General features: G+C 38.5%; 1 protein-coding gene across 1 annotated transcript in view; it reads right to left on the reverse strand.

Moving 5' to 3' along the window:
* Positions 1 to 20,337, reverse strand: part of LOC133061320 (zinc finger protein 474) — a 73,305-nt gene extending 52,968 nt beyond the window's left edge. The window contains exons 1-7 of the mRNA XM_061149331.1: positions 20,065 to 20,337; positions 9,438 to 9,522; positions 7,588 to 7,705; positions 7,362 to 7,468; positions 6,771 to 6,844; positions 1,489 to 1,614; positions 1,182 to 1,386 (exon numbers count right to left, since the gene is read on the reverse strand). The gene's annotated coding sequence lies outside the window, so the exon portion shown is untranslated. The remainder of the gene's footprint in view (positions 1 to 1,181; positions 1,387 to 1,488; positions 1,615 to 6,770; positions 6,845 to 7,361; positions 7,469 to 7,587; positions 7,706 to 9,437; positions 9,523 to 20,064) is intronic.
* Positions 20,338 to 22,953: the final 2,616 nt, after the last annotated feature.

Below are 22,953 nucleotides of genomic sequence, written 5' to 3' on the forward strand. Positions count from 1 at the left end.
AGCTAATCTGTAGGTGACAGAAAGTAGATCAGTGATTACTTACTGGCTGCGTGGACAGAGAATGAACTACAAAGGTTAATGGACATGTTCTTATATTTTATCATTGGTGGTAAAATGGATAAGATCACTCGTCAAAACTCATTAAACTGTGTACTTAAATGAGTGCACTTTATTGTATGTGAATTATATATCAATGAAGATGATATTAAAAGAAAAAACACTTAAAAGGGACAAGAAATATGAATATATACTTAACAAAAAAGAGATACAAGTCTCTAACAAGCTCGTGTAAAAATGCTTAACTACATTAGTCATGAAGGAAATACAAATTATAACCACAGTGCCATATCATTTCATATTCCTTATAAAGTTAAGCATACATCTACCCTATCATCCATCAGTTTTAGTCCTAGGTCTGAACCCAAGGTAAATGAAAACACATGTCCACCAAAAGACTTGTGCAAGAATGTTTAGAGCAGCTTTAGTTATAGGAACCCCAACCTGGAAACAAACCAAGTATCAATTAATAAGAAAATAGATAAACAGCTTGTGTAATAATTCTTTAATGTTATAATACTCATCTACACAAGGAATTGAACTGCTTATATGTGTAGCAACAGGAACAGTCTCAGAAATATTCTTCTGAGCCAATGAAGTCAGACACAAGAATATACATTGTATACTTCTACTCATATAGAACTCATCATCAACAGCCAAATTATTCTTATAGTAATAGAAATGAGAATTGTGGTTGCCTATGAAAGGGGAATTGACTGGAAGGCATGTGAGGAAACTTTCTGGGCGATATAATTCTGATTAATGTTAAAAATATATTTTATCAACTTTTCTTTGAAGAAAATTTTAAACATCACCCCCTTAAGTGGAATTTGATTCTTTTAGTAATGAAAACATTTAATTCATAATTCACATTATTGCCAAAATTATCCAATGAAGTAAAACCATATTTGTTCATTTGTTTAGTAGTACTTGAGTGTTATTCTTTTTAACTTAAGAACGGGTTACTTTTCTTTGGATTCCTTTTCTATAGCAAGCAAATATCACTACATAGTGGTGAGAAGGAAGTGGAAGAGACTAAGGGCATTATTGCTAGTTGAAAGGTAAGACTTGAGACAGATTAGCTACCAGACAACAGAGAAAGAACACACTTCTGGGATCCTCACCTTGTAATACTCATTCTTTATTTTTCTATTTCGGCTTTTGTCATGGCTTGCTGAATTCCTTGGTGGGGTAGTTGGTGGAAACAGGAGTAGAACAGATGGGAGATCCAGGATTCACCTCCCCTCGTGCAGGAGTTCTGTTAGGAGGCGAGGCTGGCTGCCAGGGACAGGAACCCCTGCCTTTGTCGCCTGGATGTATCCTGGCAACCTGTCAACAAAACGAACAGGACTGAGTTCTCTAGTAACAGACTGGAAACTCCAAAACAAGGGGAGAAAAAACTCAGAAACAGATGGCAAAATAGGTATGGACCTCAGCTTTCTTTGGAGTTGACTCTGGGAGTTTTACCAGTAGACTAAGCATCACAAAAAGGGATGCAGGTTGATTTAAGCCACAAGGCTCCTCTTGGCAATGGAATGGGGAAACACTTCTTTTTTCCTAAAGAAGGAAAAAAAAAATACTGATTATCCTATTGATCTTTTCTAGAGCGTTTAAAAATAGGAAACCTTGACCTCTTCTAAAAGGAAATGGGTATTCTCCATGGTTCTCAAAGGGTGTGTTGGTCTGAAATATAACAAAAATGCAAGAGGTAGAAGATAATTATTTTCTAAGGTGTCTTAAGATATAGAAACCATTGCTAAAAACTAAGGTCAACACTTAAAAATGTCTCTAAAATATTTTTTAAAACCCTACATTTAAAAATACTCTGAGATGTTAAGCTAATCATGGTACAATCCTAAGAAATTATTATTTTCTAATTCTGTAAATATTAAAAACTCATAAGGTGAAACAGTTTACTAACCTAGGAAAAAGTCCATAATATGTGTCTAAATGAAAAACAGAAGCTACAAAGCAGAATAAATATGATCTCATTAAACTCTGTGTATGTGTACATGTACACATGTCCACATACATGTGCTTAAAGAACATATACTAAAATGTTAACAGCAGTTGCCACTGGATGATGAACTTAAGAAACATTTTATTAAATGTTCCTTAGGGCGAGGAATTAGGGAGAAAATTCTAACCTTCTAGATTCCAAAATCCTCTCCTTCACCCCCAGATAACTAAATTGGGATATACAGGTAATTCACAGGACTATTAATTCTGTTGAAATAACTTCAGACCACACAGTCTAAAGACCTCACTGGATAATGAAGTTCCATATTCTAACACTAGATAATGCTCTAGAGATGAGCAGATGTGTCCTCGACAGAGATTTAAAGATATCTCAATTATACTATCACATAAAATAGTCCTAATTTGGATGCTTTTCACCCAACACTGTTCAAAAGATTCCACACGTAGATGATAAAGCATACCTAAAATAACTAAAGAGCTGCTATGTCAGTGACTAAATATTGAGATGGGGAAAGAAAACTTAGTCTTACATTTGGCTTCTTACAGACTCGTAGGGCCCTAGTTAACACATTTCTTACTTTATATAAACTGCAGGCCTTCTTGGCCCTATTGTGAGCTAAATGAGATATTTCTCTAAAGAAATTGCCCAATAAGTAAACACCACCCCAAATGCACACACAGTATTCAGTGCAGTGGCCAGCTATTTGAGCCAGATGGCAGAAGAACAAATAGGAAATGCTGGCCTGGGACAGGACAACCCCGGGAAAACACCAGGAGAGCAGATATTTCCATGCTAAAATAGGGCAAAGAGTTCTTTATCTGGACGGGAGGGACTGCTCTCAGGAGGCCTGAGAACCACAGCTCTTGTGGCAGTGGGCACATGAGTGAGCTGGGTCACTGACAATGCAGCCACAGCCTTCCCTTCCCTTAGTGGGGCTGTGAGTGGCCAACTGCTTTTCTGCATTTGTTGGAGATGCTTCGCAAAGTGACTGGAGAGGAACCTTTGTATTCTCCCCAGTTCTGGACTCACTTGAGATTCTTCGGTTTGTAGTCTCAGCTTAAATTGAACATCCTGGTGTTCAAATTTATTTCATCTTGGCTAAATAGGGCTTCCTAGGTATCTCTCTTTCTCTTCTCCCTCTCTAACTTTTAAAGGAACAAAACCTCTGAAGCAGCTTATTTTTTTAAAAAATCAAGCTCAAAAGCTATCTTGGACATCACACAGCTTTACAACACAATCTTTTGATGATTTAAGTGTAAATGAAGCAGAAACATATGGATTCCATTTCCCATAAATCATACACAATCCTCAAAAAATCAAGGGAGAATGTGCTCAGCACAATGTATTCTGTTTGGTTGAACCCAAAACATCTGAAGAATACTTGGAGGCTGATGGATCCAAAATATTTATCCATCTCTATTTATAACCTTGGGAGTGGGGGAAGCCCTTGATTCATGGCGACAGTTAAACTGCTCACATGTGCTAAGTGGGCAACCAGAAAACCAGCGCACACTTAAAGATAATGGTGTTACCCTTCTCCTGTTCCCACTCCAGACATTCAAGTCAACCTCAGATCAAAAATACTGAAGCCCTTACTTAAACAGAGCTAGTCAAGTCTGGTATTGCTTGAGCTTTCCTCGCCTAAAACAATTGCAAGTTATTTCAAGCTATTTGATGTACAGTCAAGTTCGTGTCACTGTAGGATGATGCCAGCCTCAACCAATAATCCAGAACTGACCCCTTGTGGCAACAGCCCCACCACAAGGAATTCTGGCTTACTTTCCCCTCATAAAAGCACAGCTGTTGTGCCTCAGCAAGCACCACCCCCCCCCTTTTTTTTTCATTAAAAGGATAAATCACGGTGATTTTACAGACTAAGAGGAACGCTGCTCCTTGCTGACATCTCTGACTGTCCTGATGTCTCTTGATTGATGCAAAGCCCAAATCTTAATTCTGAAAGTCACTGATAGCCCTTCTGAGTTTATTTAAATTGGGCAGGGGCTACATGCTGTGTGGAAGAAAAAAAAAATTTATTTTTTTTTAACAGCAGCAGCAAGAACTTAAACAGGATGTTTGTGAAGTTTGGCAAAACAGGTAAACTGGCATCATGTCCTCTTCTAGCCAGTTACGGTCTTCTTCTACACCTTGCCTTACTGCCTAACTCAGAAACAGCCAGCACCAAACCACCGGACATCAGTCGTCTCCAGAGGAATCAGGTGGAGAGGGAGGTGGGAGCGGGGATCGGGATGGGGAATACATGTAAATCCATGGCTGATTCATGTCAATGCATGACAAAAACCACTACAATATTGTAATTAGCCTCCAACTAATAAAAAAAAAAAAAAAAACCTTCAAGAACGCTGCAGCAGGAAGCATTAGCAGCCCCCCCCCCCCTTTTTTTTTACAGATGAGGAAACTGGGCCTCCAGGGCTTTCCTGGGCTTTCCCCTAATTGCAAGGCTAACCCAAAGGAAATCTGGGATTGAAATGTGTGTGTTTCTCTTACTCAAGCAATTCTCCTTCCTCTGTCTCCTGCATAGCCTCTGTGCTAGAGACTGCCATACAGAACAGTCTGACCTCCAAAGAGACAGTCGTTTTTCAAGATGTGGCTTTTGTCACAAGAAAAGTCTTGGGGAGGGAGTTGGGAGGGGGATTCAGGATGGGGAACACATGTACACCCGTGGCGGATTCAAGTCAATGTATGGCAAAACCAATACAATGTTGTAAAGTAAAATAAATAAATAATTTTTTTTTTAAAAGAAAAGTCTTTACGTAAAGTAAATTTGGAAATGTCTAAATTTAGAACATTGCAAAATGTGTCCTGTAGTAGATTAGAAAGAAAGGGGGAAGATAGACTTTAAATATAGACTTTGAAAACTTAAAAAAAAAATGTGTTGTATTTGATGGGATCCTAACACAACAGATCTTATAACCCTACCTTCCCTCAGGACTCTTTGCCCAGGGCAGTATTTCTCAACACTTTTAAAATTTATTATTATTATTACTCCCCCTCCAAGTATTTTTGGCTTTCCTGGTGGCTCAGATGGTAAAGAATCTGCCCATTGTGGGAGACCTGGGTTCGATCACTGGTTTGGAAAGATTCCCCAGAGAAGAGAATAGCTACCCACTCCAGTATTCTTGCCTGGAGAGTTCCATGGACAGAGGAGCCTGGCGGGCTACAGTCCATGGGGTCATAAAGAGTCGGATACCACTGAGCGACTAACACTTTCACTTTCCAAGTGTTTTTGTATATATTTTTTCTAATTCTCCTGGATTTCATCACCATGAAATTTTAATACCATAGATATGCCTTATATCTGATTGTGTATTGCGGCCCTTTGGTGGCCTACAAACCAACGTATTATCTAAGATTACATCACCCTCCAAGCCAATTTTTACTGCCCCTTGGGGGAATACGTGCCTGGGAGACATTCATCCAAAGAGCTGACAATGTTGGCCTCAGATAATCTATCGTCAAGCTGATGCACAGAAAAACTGACCAGGAGACCGCAGAAACCATGGAAACCCTTCCTAAATTACCAGAACTAAAAAGCACAGTAAATTGTCCCTAACTGTGTTCAAGAGAAAAATGGACTTGTTTAAAAAGGGGCAATAAACACAACATATTTTCTATGCATCTGAGCGGCTTTATCACAGAACTAGAATTCTTAGAGCTCAAGTGGGCTTTAAAATAGCATCCAGCGCAGCCAACTGTCTCCAGGCAGGAAGATATTATTGGTCTATTTTAAATTGATGAGGCATCTAAGCTGAGGACATTAAGTTATTTGTTTATGGGCCACAGATTGAAACTCAGACTCCAATAAAAAATTAGTCAAAGGACTCCCCTGCTTTATCTCTGACACAGTGAAAACATTGGCAGGGCAAAGAGAAGGATTTCTTTCTTTTGGTCCCCTTTCCTAAGGACAGAGGATGTTTCTTCAGTATTGATATCTAGTACTCCACCAATAATAAATTATTTTGTATATACTGTGCTGTAAAACCTCCTTGTTTCAAGGGCCCGAGGTTCTAGCTGTGAGTCTGGAGGACTATCATAGCTCTGGCCCTCCAGGCTTCCTGGCTCAGCTCCCCACCCTGCTACTCCACCTTCTTCCCAACAGCCACCAAGCCAGGACTGAAACATAGTACTTGTCACTTCCAGGCACTCAGTCAACGTTCACCCACTAAACTGGGCACACACCTTTTTTGTTATAAGAGATAACAGTGACCAGTTTGGCTGAAGATAACAAGAAGTGACAAGATGTTAAGTCCAGATTAATATTCAAAGTTTTCTATTTAATATAATATAAACATTTTGAAATAATTCTGCCTTTCCAGAGAACTGGCAGAAGTCCAAATTCTTAGGGCACGTGAACGATAAATGTTTAATAAATACTTAATCACTAGTTTATTACCCACAGATTTCCAAAGCTGTTTTAAATTAGAGTGTTCCTGGCTGATAACAGTCTACTATTTTACCTTTTCATGTGTATTTTATGAAGGGCATTTTAGCCTCTTCATTGAAAACAGTAAATTATGAGGGGATTCCCTCTAATTCTTTCCACAGATCTCCAGGGGATGCATGTTTCTTCTTGGAAATTTCGCTGCCCTGGCTGGTGTCTCCTCTCTAGCACATCTAATTTCTTCTGTTCTTCTGGCTTCTTACCCTCCACTGTCAGAGTCTCATTCTCTGTCTTAAAAACATTGAGAGAATAGCAATGAAATGTATACATTACCATATGTAAAATAGATGACCAGTGCAAGTTTGATGCATGAAGCAGGGCATCCAAAGCTGGTGCTCTGGGACAACCTAGAGGGGTAAGATGGGGAGAGAGGTGGGAGGGGGGTTCAGGGTCGGCAGGGGGGACAAATGAATACCTGTGGCTGATTCATGTTGATGTATGGCTAGAAACCATCACAATATTGTAAAGTAATTATTCTCCTATTAAAATAAATTAATTAAAAGAAACCAATCTATGTTGTGGGTACCTACTTTCTTCTTGATAAAGAGGAGTCTAAGCCACTGCCTCCATTCTCCTCCTATCTCCTTTCATTTTAAACAGTTTCTCTAGCCTATCGTCTGGTTCTTAGCCTTTTCTCTCACTGGAGGATCATCTTAGAACATCATGAGTGCCATCCTGATCAACTCATCTAGGAGTGTTCCTTGGTTCCCATCACCCATAATGACTTTGATGCACTTAACCCTGTCACCCTTCCACACAGAAATGTTCTCCTCTCTCAACCACCCCATTGAGAGTACAAACTCCTCAGACTGACTTCAAGACCTGATGACTATAAATATAATCAATCCAAGAAGAGTTCAAAACCTAAGTCACAGCCTATAGATCCTGAGTGGATGCTGTTGATCACCAGTCTGATTGAGTGGAGAGAGAGAGATGGCAGCTGGTTGGCCGGAAGCACTGTATTCTGAATCCTAGAAAGAAAGAAGAGAGATGACTCTTGGAATTTTCTGTCTTTGCTTATTCCCTGCTTTCCTGCTGAGCTTCACCAAGATAGAAACTTGGTTACAGTAAAAACACGTCAAAGCCTTACCTAAGTCAATATCAGCAAGACCAAGTTTGTTTGCCTTGTCAAGGCTGAATTCTGAAAGCCTTAAGTGAACTCTTGCGGCAACCATGTCCCCATTGCCCTAGCGAGGTGCCTAATGAAGCTGGATTGAAGACACAAAGGAGGGAACATCAGAAAAAGACAATGTTGTCCAGACACCCACCCTAGTCTGACTCTGTACAAACCAAAATGAAACTTGATAGGAAGATAATTCTCTGAATCAGTGTTCAGAATTGTGGCGATTACTAAACGTCCACCCCCAGAGACACTACATTTGGCAATGTCTAGTTATTTACTGGATGTCACATATGGATTTGGGGTACTGCTACCAGCATCTAGAGGGTGCAGGCTAGGGATGCTGCTAAAAATCCTACAACACACAACAATAGCCCTCTACAGCGAAGAATGATCTGGTTCAAAAAGTCGATAGTGCCAAGGTTGAGGCTTGTGCTCTAGATTCCCCATGTGTTCAAATGAGGATGCTTTCTTTCCAGAAGAACCTGTGTTAACAGATCTTTCCAGACTCATGGTGCATAACTAAGGGATTACATTACAAATGAAGCAGCCGGCATGGAGATTTTAAGCAGTTGAGTCATATTTCTATGGCCAAGTGAGGACACCTTTAAAATGTGAATGTAGGTCTGGCCTGATGGGCTTTGAAGCTTAGGCTGTCTTCCACATCCTCTGGCCCAAGTTAGGTGGCAGACATTCAGTCTTACATGACTAAGGGTGAAATCACTTCTGCCATTCAAAAACCAGCTAGAGAAAGTGCAGGGCCAGAGAAGTGAGCTGAGTCTTCCCTGGTGAAAGCTGTAATGGAATTAGAGTGGGCGAGAATAAAGCTAGGAGATGTCTGAAGCATGGGCAAGCAAAGACCCTGAGGGATGAGTATAGAGCCCAGTTATAGGAAACTAATAAGACATCATCAACTGGGCTGGTCAAAGGCAGACACACCACAGTTTGCTCCTAGATAAAGAAAAGACAGACAGAGGCTCTTGTGAAGTCATAATTCCAGTTAGGCGACCGTGGTCTTAAGGCATTATGCCCATGAACATGCTGTTTTGTACTGCCCTTTGGACTACTAGACACTTTGCCCACTAGTCCCCCACAGCTTCCACCCAGTGAGAAGCAATTTCTCCCTTCCCCTCTTACTTCCTGAGTGCTCCTTCTCAGAGCAGCTGCTCAGTATATAACCACTGAATTTTGAACTTTATGGCTAGTAAGATACTGCTTTTGATTCATATTGCTATTAAAAACTACATATATTATATCTCTCCACTGTCAGACTCAGATGAAGATTTTTATTTTCTATAATTGTGGAGTCCCTGATTTAACAAATATTAACTATGTCTCTAGTCTAATCTCTTTTTATTGTTCTGTCGCTAAGGTGTGTCCAACTCTTTGCGACCCCATGAACTGTAGCATTCCAGGCCTCCCTGTCCCTCACTATCTCCCAGACCCAAGGTCATGTACATTGAATCTGTGATGCTATCCAACCATCTAAACTCTAGCCCACTTCAGTTTAGAAAAGAGGCTTCTAAGGTCTGGAGGGAGAGAATGATCCACCTAGTTTAATGAAGAGTCAAACACACACATTCATATGTATTCTTCCTCACTCTGTCTTTGGATACTATTATTCATTTTCTTAAAGGGGCATATAGATATGCATATATATATATAAATTTTAAATGAAGAAAGGGTATACACACAAAAAATATTTTTCCCCACCCTTAACTCACCAGGTTCCCACTTCAGGACCTACCACAGCAGCAACCTGTTAGCAGTTTCTTGTGCATTCTTTCAGAACATCTGTGCATTTATAGAAGTACACTTACGTGTGCATATCACCTTCTGACCTGCAGGTTGGTGTCCTTCCCATTCCTCTCTATGGCCATTGCAGCTTCTATTGCTCAAGACCAGCTGTGACAAAACAGATGACACATTTGTCCTGTTGAAGGAAAACTTGGTGACTCAGACACAAATTGTTCCATACACCTTTCATCCTCATTACCAGGTAACTCTGCCAAGGTCAAGTGGTGACATTCTGATTTACTACTAAGCAGACTGACTACGACTCACATTTGACGAGAATCTGAAATTCAAATACCAAAAAGAAAAAAAAAAAATATTTCCTTAAGACTTCCAGTTTCGTAATCAAACTTGCTTTTTTTGCTTTGTTGAAAATATTATTTTCCTCTTGGTTCAATGAACACAGTCTATCTGAAAGAACGAAAACAAGACTTCCCCTGAACCTCCAATTAATCACCAAATCTTTAAATTTGAGATCCAGTTTCACCCCATTCCTAAAATCTCTATTTAGTGGCTCAGAGAGCAGGGACGAAGGAGCCTCACTGTTTTCACTGGCAAAATGAGGCTGAGCCAAATCCAGGCTCCAGGTATGAAATACAAATTTGGCTGACTGTAGATATGCCATTTACTAGAACCTGTATTCGAATAAATCAAGGATACATTTCTCTTGGCTCTTATAGAGAGCCTTTTAAATGGTGACTCCAGCCCTCCTCAGGATTTTGTCCAGATCGCCTGAAAGTGAACAATTTTCACAAGTTTGTTTTGGCATCCACAGCATAAATTTTTATTGAAAGTCACAGTTGTTTTAGTGGGCACCACAGCCTCCCGAGAGACCTCTATTGGGGCCTCCCAGCCAATTTGATGAGAACTATGTGCACCTAAAACATGCCAAGTGTTATAAGGACTGACCTGCCCTCCAACTCTTTGCTCGTCGGTACACGACCACTGACTCATTTGTACTTTGCATTCAAGGACATGCTCTTGAGTGTGTCTGCAGCATTTCTGAAATAAAGCAGCCATCTCCATATTGAAGATTCCTTTTTTTTTTCTTTTTTCTTGAAAGGTTTTTGTTTCTTTGGAGTTACACCCAATTTATTCTATCATATAAAACAGGTAAGGCAATAGGAGAATGAGTTCACTAGGAATATACATTTTCCATGGAATGAAACAAAATAAAGATGCGGTTGGGAAGGTTAGGAATGTAGCCCAACCCGATTCTCAAAATGTCCTTTAAATAACCAGTGGGGGAAGATCACTGATTTAGGAGGCTTCAAAAGAGTATGTAGAGGTATTTTGAGACAAAAAAGGACATCTTTCATTTCTATACTACCATACATAAATCATCACATAATCACTAGGAAGACAAACCAAAATGGGCTGACATTTGAGTTTACAAGGTCCTTGTCCCATGATTGAGAGGTCTTCCACATTTTTCCTTTATTACTTTTTCTATGGGCCATTTTATCCTTGTGTTTTATTACTTGGAATGATGGGAAAACTTAGAATTTTACTTTATGAAATAATTAAGAAGAGTTAGATTATTAATGGGTCAACACTGAAACAGCACAATTCTCATTTTAAAAAATTAAACTAAAACCCTCTAAGCCATCTTTTTCATATTTATAAACAGCTTTCTTAACAAATTTTCATTAAGGCCAGAAAACTAATATAGAAAGAAAAAAAAGTACATGAAATAAATTTTAATAGCTTCTCTCAGTGAAAAAAAAGTCTCATACCAACCAGAAAAGAAAAGAAACCTGCTATTTTACAATTTTCACCTTCTCTTCAATTATGCTAGCTTTAATATTTTTCCCTTGAATTTCCATGGGTTAGACAGAACTCTCAAACCTCAAGATTATAAAAACAAGAAGCCTTTTCAAAATCACATGGATAAAGTCTCAACTTGCTGTTAAAAATACTACTGATGAGGCCAGTGCTTCCTTCTCTGGGCAGGTTTCATAGGTTACATGAACTCAGAGAGTCACGGTGGGTCACACTGAAGGACAGAGGGTGTGGCATTCTGTATAACCACTTCTCCAGAGAAATATCATGGCAGCTCCTAGGAGCAATCCCACCAAAAGTTATTCCCTGCTTCATTTTCCCTTTCCTCTTTCCCACCAAAGAAGCTTTAAAAAGGAAGATTACTTTCCCATCCTCCCTTCTACCTGGGGATAGCTATGTCACCAAGTTCTGGCTAAAATGACATTAGAAAAAGTTGATAAAGGGCAGTGCTGCTAAAACTTTACAATGGGTAAGAATTATCTGGGGATCTTGGTAAGATGCAGAATCCAAATCAGTAATCAGGATGGGACCTGGAATGTTGCACTTTAAGTTCCAGGTGATGAACCATGTGTCATGTGAGAACCACAGTTTGGGTAACACGGTGTTAGAGGGCATCTGGCAAGGACTTTCCTCCTTGATTTGGAGAGAGGTGTGGAAACAGAAAGCTATTTCTTGTCCTTCCCTTCCACTTTCTGCTTTGAATAGAATTGAAGAAGGAGGTAGGTTTGGGGCTGTATGAGCTATCCTGTATCCAAGAGGGATGGAATTCCACAAACAGAGCCTTGCAAAGTAGTAGAATGGAAAGTGTCCAGGTATTGTAATTATTTTCTTTGTCTCCATTTCACTCTAACTCAATTTTAGTTCAGAATCTTTTTATATCCACAACATCCTTGTCAATACAATCAAAGCAACTTCTCGAGGTTGAAAAGTATTTGTAGGTGAGTACACATCTTGGGCCTGATCAATGATCACCTTAAGATAAATGTGGAGGATGGACAGGCTGAGTCTAAGTCACTGTGTTCAAAAGGGCCTAGGAAGACTCCCTGGAAAGAAATTATCTGAAGAGAAGAAGCAATCTTTTAGATGCATCGGGTTGTTTGGGGGTACTCAGTGCCAGGACAGAGAGGATAAGGATGAGTCTGAGCATAACCCCATTTATGTCTGTAACTGTGGTCTAGCCGCCATGATCTCATACTTGAGCTCGACAAAGAGGACTGTAATATAAAAAATGAAGGAAAAAAAAAAAAAAACTAATGCAAACAGTATTTTTGAGAGTTTAAGGCATTGCTATCAGATGTTAGAAGTTTACATGACAACGTGAGGGGTCATGTGCATTAACTACAAGAGTCAGAGCTCTGGTGTGGGTGGCATCGTCATTGGCTTCTGACACTGCCATCTTGACCCAGCAGCTGCCGGACAATAGAAACAGCTCCGCCGTGCGTTGTTAAAAGAGCGGCTACTGTGTTCACTGCCATGGTGATTTGGGGCTACAGAGCAGATCGCAGATGGCACAGGGGCAGTCAACAGATGTGGCTGCAGACTACTCGGGAAGCATTTGAAGGCTACTAGCATTTCCACTGGAGAAGGCAATGGCACCCCACTCCAGTACCCTTGCCTGGGAAATCCCATGGACGGAGGAGCCTGGTAGGCTGCAGTCCATGGGGTCGTTAGGAGTCAGACACAACTGAGCAACTTCACTTTCACTTTTCACTTTCATGCATTGGAGAAGGAAATGGCAACCCACTCCAGTGTTTCTTGCCTGGAGAATCCCAGGGACGGGGGAGCCTGGTGGGCTGCCGTCTATGGGGTCACACAGAGTCGGAGCGACTTAGCAGCAGCAGCATTTCCACAAAGCAGGTAACATGTAGCTAGAAAAAACTGATTTGTAGTTGTCTGTTTTCCTCTTGCTATGATTATAAAAGTTAATTCTTCATTCAATACTTCTCAAAATTCCACATTTCCCAATGGCTATTGTACAGATATGGTTCAAAGCATGCCTGTTTGATTCCATCTTCCACCGCCTACTGCTCCCATCTGAAAGAGATGTACATCACTTTCATTCCCATTCTACTGCCCAAAGTAAGTTATAGCTTTAAGGAGGACAAGGAATGAAAATAACTACCGTGTGCCCAGAAGGAGGAGAATCAGAATATAACAGTCAAATGACTGCCTCAGTATTGATACAGTGAATTACAGATGTCATATAATAGGAGTAGAGAAATTAGTGATGCTTGTTATAAGCAAATCAAAATTAAACTACTCCACCTAATTTTGGAGCTAACAATTGCATTATTATTCTCCTCACTGAGCACAACTCTGCATGACTCCCCAAGTACAGGTTGTGCCTACTAACGTATGACCTAACAGCCAAATGGTATTTTTATTTCTTTTATTTTCCTTTAGGAAGCCATGATTCTTTTGGTCTACATTACATTGGAAAATTTTTTGCCATGCAACAAAAAAGGTCTCATATCTGATGTTTAAAATGAGTTATATTTCAAAAGTATTTCCAACTTTCCTCTTGAATGGTTACAGTGGACAGGGTTCAGACTAGGAAAAGTTGTGAATGGGGTATGATTTGGAACCATTTCGTCATTGTTTGGGGATATACTTTCTTTCTACTCTCTACTCCTGCATTCCAAGTCTTCTACAAGTCTACGATTCACACTTAAGTTTTCAGTTTTCTAAAGAGAAACCCTTATTAGGAACTGTTCCGATCATTCACAATTAAAATTTTACTCCACTGTGACCCATTTCTTTAATGACACACCTCTTTGCTAATCAATATGAAAAAAATAATTTATTATAAAGTGTTCATGGTCAAAAAGAACAGAATACGTGACGCTTTACACTAGAAAATGTACAAATTAACATGGGCTTTCAATATGTGAAGCCAAAGGAGAGAGAAGCACTAGGAATTTCAGTGTTTAGGAAAAGAATTATGGCGTAACTTGTTGAATAGAGCTTCCCTTGAGGGTTTCCCTCAATTCACTCCATGGACCTTGAAATGATGCTAGAAACATAAATAATATCTTTTTCATCCTCCTGCTATCAAAATAACCTAAATGATACCATCTGATGCTGGCAAGGGTGCAGTATAATGGGCCCTCTAATGCAATGCTTTGTATCAGAATAAGATGACTTTGGCTGGAAAGGAAACTCGGATTATCAAGTCAACAGATACTTCAAGGTTTAAATCTGATTGCTAATGAATGTTAAGCAAAATGCAAAAGAAACACTCAAATTTTCCTGCACGTGAGCCCTTCTGCAGGCACACTGCTTTCCTTCAGTGAGTTGTTCACCACATACATTCCCTTGTTTTGGTGGGTTTTCACATGCCATTAGTAGTGCTTGAAGTGTAGCACCCTTTCTCTATCCCACCTGGCATTTTTGCTGACTAGGTCTGTATTCTTTATTTAAATGTTACTCCTTCTAGGAAGCTCTAGAAGGCTCTGGAATGAGAGGATTGAACCTCATCTATGTGTTTTTATAGTATGTCTGTGTCCCTGTCAAAGCACTATCTTTTCTATAGATTTGTCTGCAGCATCCATAATAAAGAAAGATTTATTAGGACAGGGGTGGTGTCTCTCTAACGTGTCAGGAATAGTACTTGACATACTTTTCAAAAAGGATATTTTGAGTAAATTAATATATTTGAATTGCAGAAAATTATCTCTTCCTAATACACTGATTGGTTGTACCCATGCCTGATATTAGGGCTTCAAAATTTAACTATTGTAGTAAATCAGTAATAAATAGAGACAGATATACTCTTTAGATATAGATCGAAGCAAATTAATAGTCTAGGAATAGATAAATAATACCCCATTAGGTTAAGCAAAATATTTAAAAAGCTATAAGCTCAAAGATGTTCTTAAGATCCTTGTTTATCAAACTTAAATATCAGATTTATCTCATATGGTCACCAATAGGAGATTATTTAAATAAATTAGTGTGCCCTTGAATGGAATATTAAACAGCCACTGAAATGATGATTATAAAAGAAAGGTTTGAGAAGACTGTGTCATAACAGGGAAAAGCCTCATGATAAAATGTTAAATGATTACAAATTAAGACACTAAATTGTTATGGACATTATTATTATAGCTATGTGAAAACATGCATGGGGAAATAAGTAGATTAATGATTGCAGTAAAGTGGTGGATTGCAGGAAAATACTGTATTTTCCTTCAGTTCATATTTTAATTCACATGACTATGTTACTTTTATAACTAAACTATGTAATAAAGACATTTGTGACTTTCAAAGCAAATCAGTATACATAATGGGTGACAAAATAAGAATTTGACTGATCATTGTGATCCAAAGTTTGAAAGACAAGATGCTAATGATGGAAGTTAATACTGACTGGAAAAAGGTACACAGCTTACTTAGTTTGACAAATTAAAAGAAAATAAATTCCAAGTTTGATAACAGGTGTTCCTGTGGCAGAACGTTTTACCCAGGAGAATGAAGGCAGCTACCTTGCTTACCCAGCAGGGAGGAAGGCACCCCTGGAAGGAGGCGATGCTAGGCATAACAGGAAGGGCTCGTGTATAATTCTTGTCTGATCTTTGCAAATAGAAATGCTAAATTTTTATGTGAAACACCTGAACAACTGGGCCCCAAAAGCAGAAGAAATGGAAAGTAGAGCAAGCAAATAGCTAAACAAGGGAGTGTTTCAGAGAGGAAATATCATGTCAGTCTTTGGCTCAAAAGTAAATGGTTTCTTGTGGAGAGAAGTGTTCACGGCATCTATTAAATGCATACTCAATCCACTCTATCACAAAACAAAGCCATCTGTTTAAAATTAACATTTGCAATAAACATTTTAAAGAAAAGACTGTAGAAGGCATATATACTCGAAAATGAAACCTACAGTCTTGGGATAAGTAATACTTTATTCAAAAGAACTGCAGTGCTCCAGAGCTTATTCTTTATACCAAAAGAAATAACAATTAGATGCACAATGTTAACAGAGGCATATTTAGTTCTTTGAGAGGAAAGTCTATTAAGCTGAGAATCAAACACATGATTCTACTGTTTAGTATGCCAAACTTCCTTAGATGCAACTGATAAAAGGAAAAATATGTAACTGGAGTGTATTCTAAAAATTAGAAACACAAATTGCACATCTTAAAGCCATGACTTAGATATATTACACTGTTTGGCTACCCTAAGAAGCTATTTGTCAGGAACTTCAACACAGAATCACAATTTATCAATTTATATTTGGACACTAGCACGGAATGGATATATAAGCATTTTTTAAAGGGATGCATTTAAGAGAGCAAGACTGGGGCCACAGAATAATAAGGCTTAAATTGATGGGTTTCCAGTATTTTTATGGCTAGGTTTCATGCACATGGACACAGACTATGTTAGATACTTAGCAAGTGGAAAGAAAAAAAATTCTGTTTTTTATATTCCTGTTTTTTAAACTATTCCTGTTTTAAAATATCTGTGTTGAGAAACACACTTTAATAAGTCTGTCCAGTTCTAAAATAGTGGCCTCTTGCTCAATGTTGAATGATTGGGAGCTGTGGTATCCAATTTAATAACCATTATAATACACACATGTAGCTATTGAATGTTAATGGAAATTAATTAAAATTAAATGTGACATTTAATTCATTTCAAGTGCTCAGTAGGCACTTGTGACTAACAGATTGTATAGCACAGACTATAGAACGTGTCCATCACCAGGGGTGGATAGTGTTGATTTAGGGGAAGTTTGAGAGAGAAACAATTCTATAGGAATATTAGATTTGAGGGACCAGGAAACTTCTAAAAAAGGGACAAGGAGATCTGAAGAGTGGGAGTGGAAGTTGCAGTGTGGGAGAGGCAAGGTCCTTATTCGAAAAGAGGTCCTGTTGGCTATTGTCTGGAGTATTTTTACAAACACAGCTAACATTCAGTATTAAGTACTCCATCCACTTCATCCCATCCTTACCCTTTGTTCGAAACCTTCAGGAAATTCTCTGCCCTGTACCCTGCTCCCCAGCAGTATTATTTAGGGGAAGATAAGTTAGTGTCACAGAGTTAAGGTGAGATGAAAAAGTGGAGATCAGAAGTTCAATAGAGGTAGGAAATTAAGATGAAAGCCAGGAAAAGAAAAAAGACATTCCCCTCCTCCTCTTATTCCAAACTACCCCCAAGTAAGAATGCTTAGTTAGAGTGGGGCTTATATCAACTTTTATTGAAATTAATCAAAGGATAGCTAATTCCAACTGACTCTAGAATTACTTCAGTTTGCCAAATGACACAGGTTATAACACATGTGTGAAAAAAATCATAAACTATCATTCTTTCTCTTTATTTTCTGAGACAATATGCATTTTCTTAGGCAATAAGAGGGACAAAACAAAGAATCCCAATGCATTTTTATCCATTTATCTAGCTGAGAAAGGCTTAAGTTAAAAAGATATAAAAATATTTTTTTTGAGGTGGGGATTCCTTGCTTGTTGATGAGGGGTCAACTTTGGAAACTCCCTCTTAGCTTTATTCTGTCTACTCTTTGCTACCAGCTTTAGAAACATTAAGAATAGACAGGGCCTGCGTGCAGGGCCTACTTTCTGGGTGATGTTCCAACTCAGAAATAAAATAAGGCTTATGTCATGAGGTTTCTGGGTTGCCAACACCAGAAAGTCCGCTAGCTTTGGGGTTGGGTGCAAGAGTGACTGACTGTTCTTTTGTTTTTCAAAAACCAATAACATCCACCATATTAAACAGGAATTTGATGTTTATTTGTGGATTTTTTTAAAAAAGTCTTTTGGTCAGCCCTGCAAATAATGCAGACTTCCAAAATTAAAGGAATACCAAAATAACTGTGGTATTTCCTCAGTTGAACAGAATGGTTTCTTCAGAGCAGATTTGCTGCATAAACACTAAACATTTTCTTTCCCTCCAGTAACATCTGTGAACAAGTTTACCACTTGGGGGAAATGAAGGACTAATAACTACACCCAGACATGGGTGGGTACAGGTGCTTCCACACAGTCCCACAAACACATCCCAGTTCCGACAAGAGGGCTATTTCTGACTGGCCTCTTCCCTTTTAGACTTCAGTCCCACTGTGTGTTTGGCCTGGGACAAAGGTGACCTGCTGGCAGGGTTGTCAGCAGCAGCATCTAAAGGGGCTGGCTTTTTACTGGCAGAGTGCACTCCCTGAACATATCGACTCTCTGAACAGAGGACAACAGCCCAACAATTTATTAAAAGCAATTGTGTGTTTCTTAGGTCTAGCCAAACATTTGGTGCATGTTATACAACCCTCCAAGACCAAACTTCAGTCATACTTCTTTCAAGAAAAACTTCCCCAAGTATCCCAGATTTTGATGAACTTCTGATTTCCCATGGCAACCATTGTCTGGAAGGTTCATTGGACACTTAACTACGCACTGCCTTAGAAGCGGTACCTCTTCCACTTGCAATAAAAAGTTATTTAACATTTTTATTCTACTTAATTTCTCTCATTTAGAACTTCATAATCTTTAACGGCAAAGTTAGATTTTTACATTTATTTGTTTGCTAAATAATTCTTAGTATGATAGATTGTACCTAATAGGCCTTAATACATCTTGTTTTTTTAATCATAATGATGCATCAAATATAAATATATATATACACACATATGAAATCAATGCCATAATTGAAATAGTGAACATGTCATCACTTCTAATAGTTTCCTTGTCCCCTTTGTATGGTTCCCTCCTGCCCCCCATTCAACCTGAATTACCATCCCCAGACAACTAGTGCTAATTTTCTGACACTATGGTCTTCATTTTTTGGAATTTTATGTAAATGGAATCATATAGAACATATGCTTTTGTGTTTGCCTTCTTTCATTCAACAGAACAATTTTGAGATTCACTCATGTGTGTTCATAAATGGTTCAGTTTTTTTTATTGCTGAGTAATATTCCATTCTATGGATACACCAAATTTTGTTCATCTACTCATGTTTCACAGATATTTGGGTTGTTTCCAGTTTTTTTTGCCATTACAAATAAAGCTGCTATGAATGTTTATCTATTTATCTGGAAGTCTTTGTATGGACATATGCTTTCACTCCTCCTGAGTAAATGTCTAGAAGTATAGAAGTTGGATTGTAATTGGCGTGTATTTAACTTTTTAAGGGACTGCCAAATTGCTTTCTAAAGCAACTGTATCATTTTATATAGCCAACAGCAATGTATGAGTGTTTAAGGCCCTCTACATCCTTGCCAACCCATTATATGATTAGTCCTTTAATTCCAGCTACTCTAATAGGTGTATAGATGTATCTTGTATTTGTGGTGTTGCTTGCATTTCCTAATGACTAAGGATTTTTAACATCTGTTCAGGTGTTCATTTGCTATTCATCAGTCTTTTTAGTGAAGAGTCTGTTAAAATATTTTCCCAGTTAAAATTTTTGACTGTTAACCCATTTTTTAATTTTTGAGAGTTCCTTATATACAATTTGCATACAGCCCTTTATCAGATATGTGATTTGCAAATAGTTTTCCTCGTCTCTGACTTGTCTTAATTCTCAGAAGTTTTAATTTCAATAGAGTCCAATTTATCATTTTTGTATACGTGTGTAGGTCCAGCTTTTGTTATTGTACTTATGATCTCTGCATAAACCAAGGCAAAACACACACACACTTCTCCTGTGCTTTCTTCTAGAAATTTTACAGCTTTAGATTCTCTATTTGAGTTCATTTTTGAATGTGGTGTGAGATATGGGTTGAAATTTGTCTGCATATGAATAGCCATTTGTTCTAGAACCATCTGTGGAAAAGACATCCTTTCTTCACCCAGTTGCCTTTGTATATTATTGAAAATCAATTGACCATATACTTATGGGTCTATTTCTGGACTCTGTACTCACATTGGTAAACTGGTTGATCTTTAAAGCAGTATCATATTGCCTTGCTTTCTGTAGCTTTAGAAGTCTTCAAATCAGGTAGTGTTTTATCTCTTGACTTGTTCTATTTTTTCAAAATTGTTGTGGCTATATTGTCTTTTTTTCATTTCTACATGAATTTTAGAATCAGCTTGTCAATTTCTACAAAACAGCCTGTTGAGTTCTTTTTTTTTCCCCCTGGATTGAGCCAAACATATAGATCAATTGCGGAGAATTAACACCTTAACAATATCTTAACATCTTCTAACCTATGAACACGCAATGTCTCCCCATTCATTTCAGTTCAGTTCAGTCACTCAGTCGTGTCCGACTCTTTGCGACCCCACGGACTACAGCACACCAGGCTTCCCTGTCCATCACCAACTCTCGGAATTTGCTCAAATTCATGCCCATCAAGTCGGTGATGCCATCTAACCATCTCATCCTCTATCGTCCCCTTCTCCTCCCGCCTTCATCATTCCCAGCATCAGGGTCTTTTCCAATGAGTCAGTTCTTTGCATCAGGTGGCCAAAGTATTGGAGTTTCAGCTTCAGCATTAATTTAGGTCCTCTTTAATTTCATCCCACACTGTTTTATAAGTTTCTAGTGAATGGGACTTGTATATATGTTGTTAGATTTACCCCTAAGTATCTCATATTATCTAAGGATATTGGAAATAATATTTTTACTTTCAGTTGCGGACTGATTGTTGCTAGCATAGAAATACAGCTGATTCCTGTTTACTGATTCAGAATCCTACAGCCTTGTTAAACTCACTTATTAGCTCTTGAACTTTTTTGTGCATTCCAATAGATCTTCTACAAAGATAATCATGTTGTCTGTGAATGCAGTTTTCTTCATTCCTTTCCAAACTGGATACTTTTGTTTTCTCCTGCTTTATTGAAATAGCTAGATCTTCTAGTATAATGGTGAATAGACATGGTGAGAGCAGACTTCCTTCTCTTGTTGCTGATCTTTGAAAATTCAGTATTTCACCATTAAGATATTAGCTATAGTTTTTGTTTTCTAATAGATGCCCTTTCTCAGGTTGAATGAGTCTCTTCTCTACCTGCCTGCAGAAGTTTTGGAGACTTGTTTGCTTTTAATGGATGCTGAACTTTGTAAATGATTTTTCTGTGTCTACTGACCTGATGCTGAAGCTGAAACTCCAATACTTTGGCCACCTGATGTGAAGAACCGACTCATTGGAAAAGACCCTGATGCTGGGAAAGATTGAAGGCAGGAGGAAAAGGGGACGACAGAGGATGAGACGGTGGGATGGCATCACTGACTCGATGGACATGAGTTTAAGTAAGCTCTGGGAGTTGGCGATGGACAGGTAAGCCTGGCATGCTGCAGTCCATGGGGTCGCAAAGAGTTGGACATGACTGAGTGACTGAACTGAACTGAACTGACCTGATGATATGTTGCTTGCTTTGTAGTAATATTTATTTTAATATTTCTCTGCCTTCTTTAGAATTAAATATTTTTATGCTTCCAATTTAATCTTTTTTTTGCTTATATTTATAACTTCTGCTTTGATCTTTTAGTGGTTTCAGGTTTATAGCATAACACCTTTACTTATCACAGTCTGTCAAGTGATATTATACTACTTCGTATATAATTGAATAACACTAAAATAATATACTTCTTTTTTTCCCCTAGGGACTTTTTAATACAGTTTTCATACATTTTTCTTACACATATATTATTTAAAAAATAATGATCGTTATCTTGTAAATAAATTCAAATCATATGGATGCATGAGACAAGTGCTTGGGCCTGGTGCACTGGGAAGACTCAGAGGGATCGGGTAGAGAGGGAGGTGGGAGGGGGGATCGGGATGGGGAATACATGTAAATCCATGGCTGATTCATGTCAATGTATGACAAAACCCACTACAATATTGTAAAGTAATTAGCCTCCAACTAATAAAAATAAATGAAAAAAATTCAAATCATATGAAAAAAATCACATATTAATATTTGTCCATATATACTTGCATCTTTTTGGTGCTCTTCTTTTGTGTTTTCTATATTTCCACTACTGTTATTTTCTTTCTGAGAGGCTTCCTTTAAAATTTTATATAATGTAGGCCTATTGGTGAGGAGAGCATGGCAATCCACTCCAGCATCGTTGCCTCGAGAATCCCAGGGACAGAGGAGCCTGGTGAGCTACATATCTGCATGAATGTTTATATCTGTATGTTTCCTTTATATCTGTGCTTTAATGGGTAAAGGAGACCAAGAAGAGATTATTAAAGCTACTTTGTGCTTTACACTTGGAAGAGATGCATGAGGTTAGTCTGGCAGAGTGATGGGGGCATGCTGAGAATCAAGGGGAAATAACGTTACCCTGTTTTCCCTGTCTTTGAACTAGAAGGCTTATGTGAGTTGTATTTCTTTCATAATCAATGGGCTGGATAAGATTTGAATATATCCTTCTTTTGGGGCATTTTTATTACTCAATTTTTCCATCTCCCTTTAGTTCACCCAGGAACCCAGCTTCCCAGAAGTCTTTGATTGCTATTCCTTGGATAAGAACATGGAATGTCTTTGGGAAGGTGCATACCCAGACAGAAACAACAGGGCTGGAAGAAGGCAGGGGGTAATACTTTACCTGGGAAGAATAAGCATTTAAAAAACACTACCTAATATATATTTTTTCTCACAGTAATCCAGTTTTTCACCTTCCACTATTGCCTTTTAGCAATTAAAGCTAGAACCAGAGTTTTACTGTCCCATGGAAGGAGAAATAGACAGATATTCCCTAGACCAAAAATGCCATTGCTCAGATTTGAGTATAAAAACAGACTGTCTTGACTCCTTTCTGAAATCCAGACCTTACTGAAACAAAGTTGTTAAAAAAACAGAT

The sequence above is a fragment of the Dama dama genome, chromosome 9, assembly GCF_033118175.1.
Source record: "Dama dama isolate Ldn47 chromosome 9, ASM3311817v1, whole genome shotgun sequence".
Taxonomy (NCBI): Eukaryota; Metazoa; Chordata; class Mammalia; order Artiodactyla; family Cervidae; genus Dama; species Dama dama.